At 44.0% G+C, this 14,651-nt stretch overlaps 1 protein-coding gene and 1 long non-coding RNA gene across 8 annotated transcripts in view; one reads left to right on the forward strand and one right to left on the reverse strand.

The window, feature by feature from the left end:
* ABCG2 (ATP binding cassette subfamily G member 2 (Junior blood group)) overlaps positions 1-14,651 on the forward strand; it is a 134,279-nt gene that overhangs the window by 62,068 nt on the left and 57,560 nt on the right. Inside the window, exons 1-2 of one of the 7 annotated variants that reach the window (XM_033214127.1) lie at positions 9,391-9,412; positions 11,521-11,680. The exons of 5 other annotated variants lie outside the window; for them this stretch is intronic. The gene's annotated coding sequence lies outside the window, so the exon portion shown is untranslated. Of the gene's footprint in view, positions 1-9,390; positions 9,413-11,520; positions 11,681-11,903; positions 12,533-14,651 lie in introns of those variants that run through there. One more of the 7 variants, XM_033214122.1, reaches the window with a different exon arrangement.
* On the reverse strand, positions 174-11,848 carry LOC117085335. Its single transcript, XR_004437919.1, has 3 exons — positions 11,618-11,848; positions 4,776-4,883; positions 174-722 (listed from the first exon to the last, which is right to left on the reverse strand). It is a non-coding gene; the product is annotated as an uncharacterized LOC117085335 (long non-coding RNA).

The following is a 14,651-nucleotide window of genomic DNA, read 5'->3' on the forward strand; positions in this document are numbered from 1 at the left end:
TCTTACACCCTCATGGTATATACATATATACCAGTGCATTTTCTTTATCCCATCTGCTAATTATGGGCATTTACATTGATAAGATTAACCTTTCTAAAACATTACGTTTATAACTGAAAGAGGAGCCGGTTGCTTGTTGCCTGTGGAATGAAGACAAAATAACAAGAGGGAGGTATGATAAAGAGTGAATTTTATTATCCATTGCCAGCAAGAAGGAAAGTGGTCAGAATACTTTACAATTTCTGGAGAGAGGGCAGGGGTTTCAGAAGAGGGGCTTTGAATGCAGGAGAGGCAAGGGGGCTAGTAGGTGCCAGGTGGCGTGGGCTTGCCCCAGTAGCTTATCTTGAATTATTGTTCTATCTGGTGAGGGGGCCAGCACCTTCATGGGCTCATCCAAGTTACAAATCAATCCCAGTCAGTCCTGTAGTTAATATCTAGCTGGGAGTGAACTCTGGCCTAGAAGTAATCTCCGGCTGGGGAGAGAATCCCAGAAGTGCCTGTTTTTGTGTCAGGATTAGGCCCCTGAAGCTTCTAAAGAAATATATGACCAGGTAAGTGAGTATGATGTGAGCTTAACTAGCATCCAGGTAAATAAGTGTGCATAAGGCATGGGAGCATAAGGTGGGAAAGGGAAGGGAATAGAGTGTTAAAGCACATTCAAAGGCATATTTCAAGACAACAGGAAACACATCTGTGGTTCCTCTCAAAGCTGTGTCTGGAGACTGGCGAGAAAGGAGGAAAGAAAAAAAAGTTTTAGAATGCAGCTTTTTTGTTTGTTTGTTTTGAGACAGAGTCTCACTCTGCTACCCAGGCTGGAGTGCAGTGGCACAACTCGGCTCACCGCAACCTCTGCCTTCCGGGTTCAAGCAATTCTCCTGCCTCAGCCTCCCAAGTAGCTGGGACTACAGGTGCCTGCCATCATGCCCAGCTAATTTTTGTATTTTTAGTAGAGACAGGGTTTCACCATGTTGGCCAGGCTGGTCTTGAACTCCTGACCTCAGGTGATCCACCCACCTCGGCCTACTCAAAGTGCTGGGATTACAGGCGTGAGCCACTGTGCCTGGACCTGTGTCTTGTTTCTCTTCTTTAGTGCCAAACGTGGGACCTAATGTAAGGGAGCCCTCAAAACAACATTGCTTAATGAGGGGTTGGATGACATCTGCTTGAGGGAGAAATGGAATCATCATTTACTTATTTACTTTCTTCTACAATATTGATCGTCTTGCTATTTTTCTGTTTTGTTTGTGCTGTTTGGAGCATAATCAAAGGGAGAAAATAGTTTCACATTTTGGGCCTCCATTTAGCCATACTTGTGGATGATGGGTTTAATTGACCATTAGAACTCTTTTCCAGTCTAACACTTTAGGGTGTATTGCCAAACTGGAAAGCACCCAAAGGCCCATCAAGAGTAGATAAATAAATTATATTGTATTCATACAGTGGAATCCTGCATAAAGATACGAATGAATATGCCTTTGTGACTTGCAAAATACATGAATTTCATGCAGATAATATTCAATGAAAGAAGTCAGTCTCAAAATGGTAACTACTTGCTTGGTTGGGCATGATGGCTCATGCCTGTAATGCCAGCACTTTGGGAGGCCAAGGCGGGTGGATCATGAGGTCAGGAGTTCCAGACCAGCCTGGCCAATGTGGTGAAATACCATCTCTACTAAAAATACAAAAATTATCCCGGCATGGTGGTGCATGCCTGTAATCCCAGCTACTCAGGAGGCGGAGGCAGGAGAATCGCTTGAACCCAGGAGGCTATGGCTGCAGTAACCTGAGACTGTGTCACTCCACTCTAGCCTGGGTAACAGAGTGAGACCCTCTCTCTCAAAAAAAAAAAAATTATTATTATTATTTCATTTATATACAGTTTTAAACAGACACAACTAATATATAATGATAGAAGTCAGAATGGATGGGATGACCTTTGGGAAGGATGACCTTTAATGGTAATAGATGTTACCTTTGGAAGGGCTGGAGCTTGAGGGAGGCTTATGTGGCATTGCTAGTACACTTTTTTTTTTTAATCTGAGTGACAGGTATAGAGGTGTGTTCACTTCGTAAATATATATCAAGCTGTCCACTTAGATTTCCTGTACTTTTTTTGTACGGATGTTATACTTCCCTACAAAATTTAGTTAAACAAAAGACTTTTATAGGTACTGAAATGTAGTTTGGTGAATTCTTAACATTTAACCTTTTAGCCTATCTGCAGAGACAAATGTTATATGCTCTACTCTACTTTCTGACCCTGCAGGTTAATTATCAATACCTAGGGTTTTTTTCCTTTTTTTCACTGTAATCTAATTTTTAGAAGTGAACTTTATAACCAAATAAACTTTATAACCAAATAAACTTTATAACCAAATGAACTTTTTTTTTTTTTTGAGAGGAAGACTACCTCTGTCACCAGGGTGGAGAGCAGTGGTGAGATCCCAGCTCACTGCAACCTCTGCCTCCTGGGTTCAAGCGATTCTCCTGCCTCAGCCTCTCGAGTAGCTGGGACTACAGGCGCTTCCTGGATTCAAGTGATTCTCCTGCCTCAGCCTCTCGAGTAGCTGGGACTACAGGCACATGCCACCACGTCCAGCTAATTTTTGTATTTTTAGTAGAGATGGGGTTTCAGCATGTTGGCCAGGATGGTCTCGATCTCCTGACCTCATGATCCACCTGCCTCGGCCTCCCAAAGTGCTGGGATTACAGGTGTGAGCCACTGCACCTGGCCCCAAATAAACTTTATAACCAAATGAATTACTTCTTAATTGGTCTCTTATCTACTGTATAAAGCAAATTATACGAACCAAGGTGCTCTGGCTCCAGCATCTGGGCTCTTACTACCCCCATGATCCCCTGCCCCCCCCCCCATGCTGTCTCTCTCTGTGTAAAACCCACCTTCTGTTCAGTTTCCATGTCTTAAAGACTTTGACACCTGCTTTTTGACCTTTCTCATCTGTCCAAGATTATTGCTATCTTGGTTAACTTCTATGTTTATTTTGATGATCATCCCATCACCCTAGCTTCTGTGCTCTCTGATCTCAACTCCATCTCCAGGATAGGCAGAATTCTAAAGATCTCCCGCTCCCCTAACCCCTACAATTCTAGTTCATTCCCTGGTTGTTTCATCAAACACTAATCCACGTACTGATCTGAAGGATTTTGAAGTTATAACTAAAATCCTAAGTCAGTTGACTGTAAAATACCAAGATTGTAAAGGTAGGCCTGATTTAATCACATAAGCCCTTTAAAAGGCAGAAAGAGCCTGGACGTGGTGGCTCATGCCTGTAATCCCAGCACTTTTGGGAGGCCAAGGTGGGTGGATCACCTGAGGTCAGGAGTTTGAAACCAGCCTGGCCAATATGGTGAAACCCCGTTTCTACTAAAAATAACAAAAATTAGCTGGGCATGGTGATGCATGCCTATAGTCCCAGCTACTCAGGAGGCTGAGGCAGGATAATTACTTGAGCCTGTGAGGTGAAGGTTGCAGTGAGCCGAGATCATGCCACCGCACTCCAGCCTGGGGAAAAGAGCGAGACTCAAACTGTTTTGAAAGTGGAGGGGCCACATGAGAAGAAATGCAGGCAGCCAAGAGGAGCTGAGGGTGCCCCTGGTTGACATGCAGCAAGGACACAGGAAACTCAGTCCTGGAACCAAAAAGAAATGGATTCTGCCAACAACCTGACTCTGCTTGGTTCTTTAGAGAAGAGCGTCCAGCTAAGAGTTCAGCTGGCTGACACTTTGACTTGGCTTCGTGATACCCTGAGCAGAGCCTAGACTTCTGACCTTCACAACTGGGAGATAATAAATGGGTATTGTTTTAAGACACTAACTTGATGGTAATTTGTTACTCTAGCAATAGAAAACAAATACACTTCCCTTCCACTTCCATAACTTCACTCTTGTGTTCAAACCGTGGGACCTTATCAAAACCTGGAATATGAATATTAAATGCCAGTATCCCACTCAGTGACCTGATCCTCCTGTTTCAGCTCTTGCCATCTCCATGTGACCCCTCCATGTACTTTCTTTCTCCCTACCTATTCCTGGTTTCGCTTTTCTATGACGATGAACCACTTCACTCACACGACTCCTTTGCTTCATCTTTCCATTGCCTTACCCACCCAACAAAACCTTACCCTAGAATTTAACCCTTTACCTTTACATCTTTGTGAATGAGAAAGCCATGCCCATTTGCAGCTTTCAAACCGCTGTTTATAGAGTCCCATCCCAAGTAGTAGGGGCCTTGGTGTTGCTGTGCAATCTCTGTCTCATATTAGTGTTGGGAGGAAAAACTTCCTCTGCCAACTTAGGTCCAGTGCTTGGGGTCTGTAAATTAATTGGCAATCGATGGATGAACAGGAGAATAGACAAGGTTTATTTACACTTATTCAGGTGAAGAGACTCTCTGTACAGTTAGGGATGAGAGTTTATATGCCAATAATATGGGAAAAGAGAGGAGGAAAGGGATCTATGGGAAAACAAATATGCTTTTATGGAAAGACAAATGGGCTTTTAGGGAAAGAAATGATGGTATGACAACTGGTAATATGTTCAGTTATGCAATTTGTCATTCAGGTGCAAGTGGTCTCCTTCCTGGCAGTGGAGTTTTCTTCCTGGCAGTGGAGTCTCCTGATTGGCAGTGAAGCTCCCCAAGAGGGAGTTTATGGCAGCTTCACTCTCTGAAAGCTCTGCCTTTAGTCAAATAAGGGAAGCTCCAGAAAGGCTTCTTTCTGTATCTTAAATGTTTCAGTTTAAAATACTCTTCATACCAACTCAATGGGTGCCAGTGGGTCCCTCCATTAGCATCCTCTTCCATTTCCTTGGGGCCTTGTGGTGAGCAGAAAAATGACCTCTCAAAGGTATCCATGTCTTATTCCCTAGAATGTGAATGATAGGTTACTTAGCAAAGGAGAATTAAGGTTCCAGATTAAATGAAGATTGTTAATCAAATGACTTTCTTTTTTTTGTTTGAGATGGAGTCTCGCTCTGTTGCCCAGGCTGGGGTGCAATGGCACAGTCTTGCCTCACCACAACCTCTGCCTCCCGGGTTCAAGCGATCTCCTGCGTCAGCCTCCCAAGTAGCTGGGACTACAGGCTCATGCCACCATGCCCGCTTAATATTTGTATTTTTTGTGGAGACGGGGTTTCACTATTTTGGCCAGGCTGGTCTTGAACTTCTGACCTCGTAATCTACCCGCCTTGGCCTCCCAAAGTGCTAGGATTATAGGCGTAAGCCTGCCCAAATGACTGTACCTGGCCCAAATAACTTTAAAATAGGGAGATCATCCTGGCTTATCCAGTGGGCCTATTGTAATAACAAGGGTCCTTAAAGGTGGAAAGGGGAGGCAGAAGAAAATCAAAGATGTGATGACAGAAGCAGGGTCACAGAGCTGCTATACTGCTGGCTTTGCAGATGGAGAAAGGGGCCAAGAGCCTAGGAATGCCGGTGGCCTCTACAAGATGGAAAAGATTCCAGAAAGGAACATAGACCTGCCGACATTTTGATTTTAGACTGCTAGACCCATTTTAGACTTCTGAGCCGTAGAAATGCAATATACTCATGTTGTCTTAAACCACTAAGTTTGTGGCAATTTGTTATGGCAGCAATAGAAAACTAATACAAGCCTATTCAAATATTCATCATTTTCCCAAATCCTGAATCAGGCATTCACACCCATACCCTCAGCACGTCCATCAACTTCAGAGAGAAAGTATAGTTATGGGCCAGATATTTATTTCAATTTTCTGTAATTAAAACATTTACCTCAGCCAGGTGTGGTGGCTCACACTTGTAATCCCAGCACTTTGGGAGTCCGAGGCAGGCAGATCCCTTTGAGGCCAGGAGTTCAAGACCAGCCTAGGCAATATGGTTGACCCTGTCTCTACTAAAAATATAAAAGTTAGCCAAGCATGGTGGTGTGTGCCTGTAATCCCAGCTACTTGGGAGGCTGAGGCAGGAGAATTGCTTGAACCCAGGAGGTGCAGGTTGTGGTGAGTTGAGATTGTGCCACTGCACTCCAGCCTGGGCAATAGAGTGAGACTCTGTCTCAAAAACGAAAACCAACAACAACAAAAAATCCATTTACCTCCATGAGGATATATCCAACTTCCTTCCCTTTTGCGACAATTTTTTTAAAAAGTTTCTGTATTAGTATGTTCTTACACTGCTAATAAAGACATACCTGAGACTGGGTAATTTATAAAGAGGTTAATTGACTCACAGTTCAGCCTGGCTAAGGAGGCCTCAGGAAACTTACAATCGTGGCAGAAGGGGAAGCAAACACATTCTTCTTTACATGGTGGCAGGAAGGAGAAGTGCCAAGCAAAAGGGGAAAAGCCCCTTATGAAACCATTAGATATCATGAGAACTCACTATCAGAACAGCAGCATAGGCGTAATCACCCTATGATTCAATTACCTCCCACCAGGTCCCTCCTGCCACACGTGGGGATTATGGGAACGACAATTCAATTTGGGCTGGGAGCCATGGCTCATGTCTGTAATCCTAATACTTTGGGAGGGCGAGGTGGTGGATCACCTGAGGTCAAGAGTTCGAGACCAGCCTGGCTATCATGGCAAAACCCTGTCTCTACTAAAGATACAAAAATTAGCTGGGCATGGTGGCACGTGCTTGTAATCCCGGTTACTCAGGAGGCTGAGGCAGTAGAATCGCTTGAACCCACGAGGCAGAGGTTGCAGTGAGCTGAGATCACGCCACTGCACTCCAGCCTGGGTGACACAGCAAGACTGCATCTCAAAAAAAAGGATGAGATTTGGGTAGGGACACAGCAAAACCATATCAATTTCCATATATATATATATATATATATATATAGGCAATTTTATAACTTATTTGATGTATTTGATGCTCAGTGGTTAGTTCTCATCCACATTGACTGTAGATTTTTGAAAACGGTAACAGGTGTATAGGTAATCAGGTATGTACCAAATTATAGAGATTGTTTGGTGAATCTTTAGCCTCATTACATTTTCTGAACAACTGTACACAGATGCGGTATGGAACATTCCTTATTCCTTTGGCCCAGACAGTTTTGTTGAACCTGGTATTAATGCACACATCTGGAGTTCCCATCTCCTTCATGGCAAATTTTCGGATCTCTCTGAGTGTCCCAGGGGCACACTTCTTGAAGCCCACTCTGTGAATGCGCTTGTGAATGTCGATGATGTATTCTTGGGCCACTACGTCATTTATGGCAGAACAGCCCTTCTTCTTGCCACTTTTCTTTGCAGGAGCCATTCTGCCTGGCCCAATTTGGAAAGGAAGAGCATGAGGGATTCTAAAGTTTCCTTTTCTTTTCTAATTCTAATTCCTCTGGATCCCATTTTCATTGTGCTTCCTAAGGGACCTGATACTACCAACAACCCTTTCTTTCTTTATGGCTTGTCCTCTTGGCATGCACACATGTTCTAGTCTGTCTAATTCAAACCACGTGAATATTTTCTCTGAACGCTAAGATAGCCTCTAGCTATATTCCTTTCTCTCACCTTCCTTTTATACTGAAATCTTTAGAAAGAGTTGTTTAAACTGTTTCCATTATTTTATTTACAATAACTGTTTGCACCATTATAGACTGAACTTTCTCTTGCCAAATTAGTCAAAGGCCTGACAGCTGTGAGCCCGGCTGTGGGAGAATACTGTGCACATAGCCTCTCTTCCACTGTTTTTTATTTTCTTAACTTGGAGTGGTAATGAAAATAGATATACTTGGACTGAATACATCTGTTATATATGTAACCCAAATACCCCCAGGCCCATGGTGAATCTTGTCTGAAACCTGATCTTGCCAGGGGATAATTGACCATTTTGGAGTTCACCTTTGGAGTAAGCACTAAGAAATGTAGCATACTGGGGCCTTACCAGCATTTTGCAACTGGTGCACAGGCATTCAGCAGGAGTCCCAATATGGGGCTCTATAAATACTGGGCAGTGACTCTTGTCTGGTAAAATAAAAGAAAGGTCATGTGGTGGACGGCAGAGGGCAATGGCTTGGAGGGCTGTGAGTCATTTAACCTTTAACCTTGTGCAAATCAGTCTGCTTTGCATTGGTGACTTATCTGTAAAATGAGGAAAGTCATCTAACATCTGACCTAATGAGGAATGTCCTTTTTCTCTAAAATTCTATGGCTAACAATGCTAACTTACAAGTTAAAATGACTTATTTCTATACAATGCAATACATTTATAAAATGCTGGTTTTATTTATTTATTTATTTATTTATTTATTTATTTATTTTTTGAGACGGAGTCTCGCTCTGTCCCCCAGGCTGGAGTGCAGTGGCCGGATCTCAGCTCACTGCAAGCTCCGCCTCCCAGGTTCACGCCATTCTCCTGGCTCAGCCTCCCGAGTAGCTGGGACTTCAGGCGCCTGCCACCTCGCCTGGCTAGTTTTTTGTATTTTTTAGTAGAGACGCGGTTTCACCGTGTTCACCAGGATGGTCTCGATCTCCTGACCTCGTGATCCACCCATCTCGGCCTCCCAAAGTGCTGGGATTACAGGCTTGAGCCACCACGCCCGGCCTAAAATGCTGGTTTTAATCTGAACTTATCAAATAGAATTTGATAAAGTATTAGGATGAGGTTAGGAACTAATATAACTTTATTTTTAATTTTTTAAAAATTTTCCACTGCCTCCTAATATAACTTTATTTAGCAAATAAACCGACCCATAAATATGAAACATCACAATCTAAAATATTTTTAAAATTAGACTAAAAGTAAGGAAGAATTTTTTATAGGTTTAGTCCTATTTCAAGTGAGGATATGACTCTAAGTATTGTCATGTGTCTTTATATGTTTATTTTATCAGTTTATTTTACTTTTAAACAAAATCCATTTTTTCTTTTTTTTTTTTCTTTTTTGAGACGGAGTCTCGCTCTGTCGCCCAGGCTGGAGTGCAGTGGCCGGATCTCAGCTCACTGCAAGCTCCGCCTCCCAGGTTTACGCCATTCTCCTGCCTCAGCCTCCCGAGTAGCTGGGACTACAGGCGCCCACCACCTCGCCCGGCTAGCTTTTTGTATTTTTTTAGTAGAGACGGGGTTTCACCATGTTAGCCAGGATGATCTCGATCTCCTGACCTCGTGATCCGCCCGTCTCGGCCTCCCAAAGTGCTGGGATTACAGGCTTGAGCCACCGCGCCCGGCCCATTTTTTCATTATAAAATTTATAATTTTCTAAATTTGTTACATAAAATTTAGAAAATTATACTAAAATACAAGAAAAAAGACATTCCATGTTACTACCTAGAACAAATGAACACTTTCCTGCTTTTTTCTTTCTTTTTTTTTTTGGAGTGGGGTCTCACTCTGATCATGGTTCACTGCAGCCTTGAACCCCGGGGCTCAAGCAATCCTTCCACCTCAGCCCCCCAAATAGCTGGGTCCACAGGTATGTGCCATCACATCCAGCTAAGTTTTAAAAGATTTTTTGTAGAGACAAGGACTCCCTGTGTTGCTTAGGCTGGTCTCGAATTCTTGGGCTCAAGCAATCCTCTGGTCTCCTCCCAAAGTGCTGTGATTACAAGTGTGAGCCACCACACCCAGTGTAATTACATTTTTTTTTAATAGAGATAGGGTCTCACTATGTTGCCCAGGCTGGTCTTGAACACTTGGGCTCAAGCAATTATTTCGCCTCTGCCTCCCAAAGTGTTGGGATTACAGGAGTGAGCCGCCACTCTTTGCCCAGCAATTTTCTATGTATAGGTTTTTTTGTTTGTTTGTTTTCTTGACTTGGAGTCTTGCGTTGTCACCCAGTGACAGGCATTGGCATGATCTTGGCAGTGGCATGATCTTGGCTCACTGCAGCCTCCATCTCCCTGGCTCCAGCGATGCTCCTGCCTCAGCCTCCTGAGTAGCTGGGATTACGGTCATGCGCCACCATGCCCGGCTAATTTTTTTTTTTTTTTTTTTTTTTTTTGAGATAGTCTCGCTCTGTCGCCCAGGCTGGAGTGCAGTGGCGCGATCTTGGCTCACCGCAAGCTCGGCCTCCCGGGTTCACACCATTCTCCAGCCTCAGCCTCCTGAGCAGCTGGGACTACAGGCGCCCGCCATCACGCCCGGCTAATTTGTGTGTGTGTGTGTGTGTGTTTAGTAGAGGCGGGGTTTCACCGTGTTAGCCAGGATGGTCTCGATCTTCTGACCTCAGGTGATCTGCCCGACTCGGCCTCCCAAAGTGCTAGGATTACAGGCGTGAGCCACAGCGCCCGGTCTAATTTTTGTATTTTTAGTAGAGAAGGGTTTCATCGTTTGGCCAGGCTGGTCTCGAACTGCTGACATCAGGTGACCACCCGCCTCGGCCTCCCAAAGTGCTAGGATTACAGGAGTGAGCCACCGTGCCTGGTCTCTATGTACAGGGTTTTGATTTGTTTTTATTTTGCATAATTACAAAATGCTATATTCAACTTAGTATCCATTTTTTAAAATGTGCACAGCAGTTTCATGTGTGTTTTCTCCGTTTTTGTTCAGTCGCCTCCTGTAGTGCCTTCAGATCTTGCTTGAAATGTTTTCATTTTTTCTGGTATCATAAAATTTTATTCTTTTCATTTATCTGGGTGAGCTAAAAAGAAAATTAAAATTTATTCTTTGGAGATTTTTCAGTTTTTGGAAACAGTTATTAACTGCCAGGTCTGAAAACTTTATCTTGGGGTTTTTTTTTTTTTTTCTTGAGACAGTCTCTGTGGCCCAGGCTGGAGTGCAGTCGTGGGATCTTGGGTCATTGCAACCTCTGCCTCCTGTGTTCAAGCGCTTCTCGTTCCTTAGCCTCGCGAGTAGCTGGAATTACAGCCTCTTCACCACACCCAGCTAACTTTTGTATTTTTAGTAGACGCAGGGTTTCACCATGTTGGCCAGGCTGGTCTCGAACTCCTGGCCTCAAGCGATCTGCCTGTGTCAGCCTCCCAAAATGCCGGGATTACAGGCATGAGCAGCCGCGCTGGCCTTAATTTTGTCTTAAAATGAAGTATGACTAATATATATTTCTATATGGGTCTTTAAGGGTCTTGAAACTGACAGAAATTAATTCAAAAGAATAACTTTACCTTAAAGTTCTTTTAAAAAGCATGCGGTATGGTATTTTTAAATTTTTTTTAAAAAAATTACTTATAGTCAATTTTCTTATATAGGCTTCCTAGCTAAAACTTTCCTGCATTGAGTGAACCATTAATAGTTATTCCTAGTGTTGATTTAAACAACTTAAATGATATTATGATTTTTGTTTGTAAATGCAAACCAGGAAATACCTGCATGCAGGTACTAATTTCCTAGGGCAGACGCAGCAGATAGATGTTGGGATGGCTACACTCACACAGCCTGATGGCCCGTTTCCTGAACATGCGCAATCACTTTCCAGCCTTTCCACACCATCAGAATATTGCACAGAAGTATGTCAGTCACAGGAGTATAAAGAATAACATTTAAACTATGGTAATATTTTCATTTAGTAAGTTTCTCCCCTTTCCCTCTCCGGGTTAGATTCAGTCCCTGATCTGATTTTTTAAGGCCCGGGGGCGCAAGCATCCACTTTCTCAGAAGCCATTCACCAGAAACCACCCATTTAACTTGCTCTGGGGGCGAGCAGCGCTTGTGACTGGACAACCTGTGTGTCAGCGTCCCCGGTGCTTCGGCGCTCCGGCCAGTGGCGGCGACCAAACCCATCTGGGTCAGACGAGGTATTGATCAGCCGGAAGAGCGCCGGGTGATTCTCGTAGTTAAATCACCCCGGTCCATTCGTGCGATCTCGGAGGCGGGAATGTTTGGCTTTTCCTTGCGTGTCCCGGCAGGGTGACCCTAGACCCGCGGGAGGGCGGTGGTTCCCGTCCAGCTGGCGGCTCAGCGCCGCGGGACACGTGGGCGCTTTCAGCCGGGTCCCAGGGCGCTTATCGCGGCCTGGCAGACTGGGCCGCGCCTCGTCCCCGCCAGCGAACCCCGACCCAGGGAAACCCGGGGCGCTGGGGAGGGGCCACAGCTCTCAGCTCTGGCCCTCCATAGCGCTCAGCTCTGGCCCTCCATAGCCCGAGGCGCGGGATAGGAAGTTCTTATCTGCACTGCCTGAGCTCGTTCTCTCGAGGTCCGGGTCTCCCGAGGCCGCCAACCGCCGGCTGCTATCGTGACCTGGAGCTGCAGCGCCTCCCGCGCCGGCCGCCGCGCCGGGCAAGCGCTGAGGGGCGCCGGGTGTGGTCCGGCGAAGGGGCTGTGCAGCGCGCGGGCTGTGTGCTGTGCCCACACAAACGGTTCCGGGCGTGCAGGAGGGAAGAGGCAGTGCCCGCCACTCCCACTGAGATTGAGAGACGCGGCAAGGAGGCAGCCTGGAGAGGAGCTGAGGAGGATTTGGCAACGCACCGTGCCCAAGCTCGGTGGCCTTGTTAAGCGGAAACTGCTGCTTTAGGGTTTGTTTGGAAGGTCCGACTGACTCATCCCAACATTTACATCAATAAGTGTTAAAGCTCTGCCTCTGAGCCCGCACATCCTGAGATCCTGAGCCCTTGGTTAAGACCGAGCTCTATTAAGCTGAGTGAGTAAATGGTAAAAGCCAATTGCGCTGAGAGTGTGTGTCTGGAAAGGTGGATAGGCGTTGTATATATATATTTGTTAGAAAACAGATAACCGTTGAAACGAGATGACTGAGTTTTTTAGCATCTCACAGTTTCATTTGAAAGTAGGTATGCAGTTTAAAACTGATAATTCAAAGTGGTTTTTCAGAAAATGATGCTCTGGTGCAAACTGATTCCGGCTCCTATAGTGTGTTAAGTGTGGGTTGGTAAAACTCTTGGCCTTTCTCCAAATGTATGAAGCTAAAGTTGATATTGGATAGATAAAAACCCACTGAGCACGGAAGTTACTATAGGGGGAGGAAACATTTGTTAATGTTAATATTTTAAAGGAGTTGACCAACATATTGTCATTTACCTATCCCCTTTATCTTCTGGGAATAGGTAAATGACAAATTATTGCTCAGTCCCTTTAAAGCTTTGGATGGTTTGCTAAAGAATTATTGAACTCCCTTTTGTAATTTTCTGTGGATAGTTGAGTGTTCTTACTTCCCTCTCAGTGCTAGAGATATCCCCTAAAACTTGGTTTTTAGGAGGATCTTACAACTCTCTTATTATTTGAATTTCAGCTAGTCATAAATAAATATACCAGAGTAGAAAGGAAGAGATGTTTTTGATTGATATTCTTTACAAAACAGTGCTTTCAGAGTACAGCTTTGACTGGATTGTATAGATCTTGGTGAGGAAGGTTTCAATGACAAAGATGGCATGTTAAGTCTAACATTACACTTCTGTTATAAACATTGAAAGATGTTGATTATTTTATTGTTTATCTTATAATAACTTTTAATTGTGAAATAATTTGAGAGTTACTGAAAATTTGCAAAAAATAGTACAGAGAGTTCCCATAATATCATGCATAACAGGGGCCAAAACTAGTACCATGGGCATGCCACTATAATACAATAAACTAAACTACAGACTTTATTTGGATTTCACTTGGCTTTCCACTGTCTTTTTTTTTGCCCAGGATCCAATCGATGATCTCACTTTGCATTTAACTGCTAAATATCCTTAATTTTCTCTGATCTGTGACAGTTCCTCAGCCTTTCATTGTTTTTTCATGGACCTTGACACTATTGAAGAAGACCCGGTCAGTTAATTTGTAGAATGCCCCTCAATTTGTATTTGTTTGATGTTTACTGTCATGTTTAGATGAATGTTCTACATTTTAGGGAAAAATGTCACAGAAGTAAAGTTTCCATCTCAGTATGTCATATTGGGTACATGATGTCAATCCTTTTTTTTTTTTTTTTTGAGACTGAATCATGCTTTATTGCCCGGACTGGAGTTCAGTGGCTCGATCTCGGCTCACTGCAACCTTTGCCTCCCAGGTTCCAGTGATTCTCCTGCCTCAGCCTCCTGAGTAGCTGGGATTACAGGTGCCTGCCACCACACCTGGCTAATTTTTTTATATTTTTAGTAGAGATGGGTTTCATGTTGGCCAGGCTGGTCTCAAACTCCTAACCTCTAGTGATCCTCCTGCCTTGGCCTCCCAAAGTGCTGGGATTACAGGCATGAGCCACCGTGCCCTAGCCGATACTTCTTATTACCTATGATGTTAATCTGTTTGCCAGGTTCCCTTTGTATTTGAGATCTTGGGAGAGAAATTTGAACTACCATTTCTCCTTAAACTTTTATTCATTAATTTAAGCATCCATATGTGGAGCATGTTGTTTAGTTTTTTTTTTTTTTTTTCTAATGGTTAAACAAAACCCCTATTTTCTTCCTTCTACTTTTTTTTTTTTTTTTTTTTGAGATGGAGTCTCATTTTGTCACCCGGGCTAGAGTGCAGTGGCACGATTTAGGCTCACTGCAACTTCCGTCTCCCTGGGTTCAGCAATTCTCCTGCCTCAGCCTTCCAAGTGGCTGGGATTACAGGCACACATCACCATGTCTGGCTAATTTTTATATTTTTAGTAGAAACAGGGTTTCACCATATTGGCCAGGCGGGTCTCGAACTCCTGACCTTGTGATCCACCCACCTTGGCCTCCCAAAGTGTTGGGATTACAGGCATGAGCCACTGTGCCCAGCCCGTCTACATTTTTTAATTAAAATTCCCTTCTGTAGGGAAGAGTTGA

This window comes from Trachypithecus francoisi, unplaced genomic scaffold, assembly GCF_009764315.1.
Source record: "Trachypithecus francoisi isolate TF-2019V2 unplaced genomic scaffold, Tfra_2.0 Lachesis_group1, whole genome shotgun sequence".
Classification (NCBI taxonomy): Eukaryota; Metazoa; Chordata; class Mammalia; order Primates; family Cercopithecidae; genus Trachypithecus; species Trachypithecus francoisi.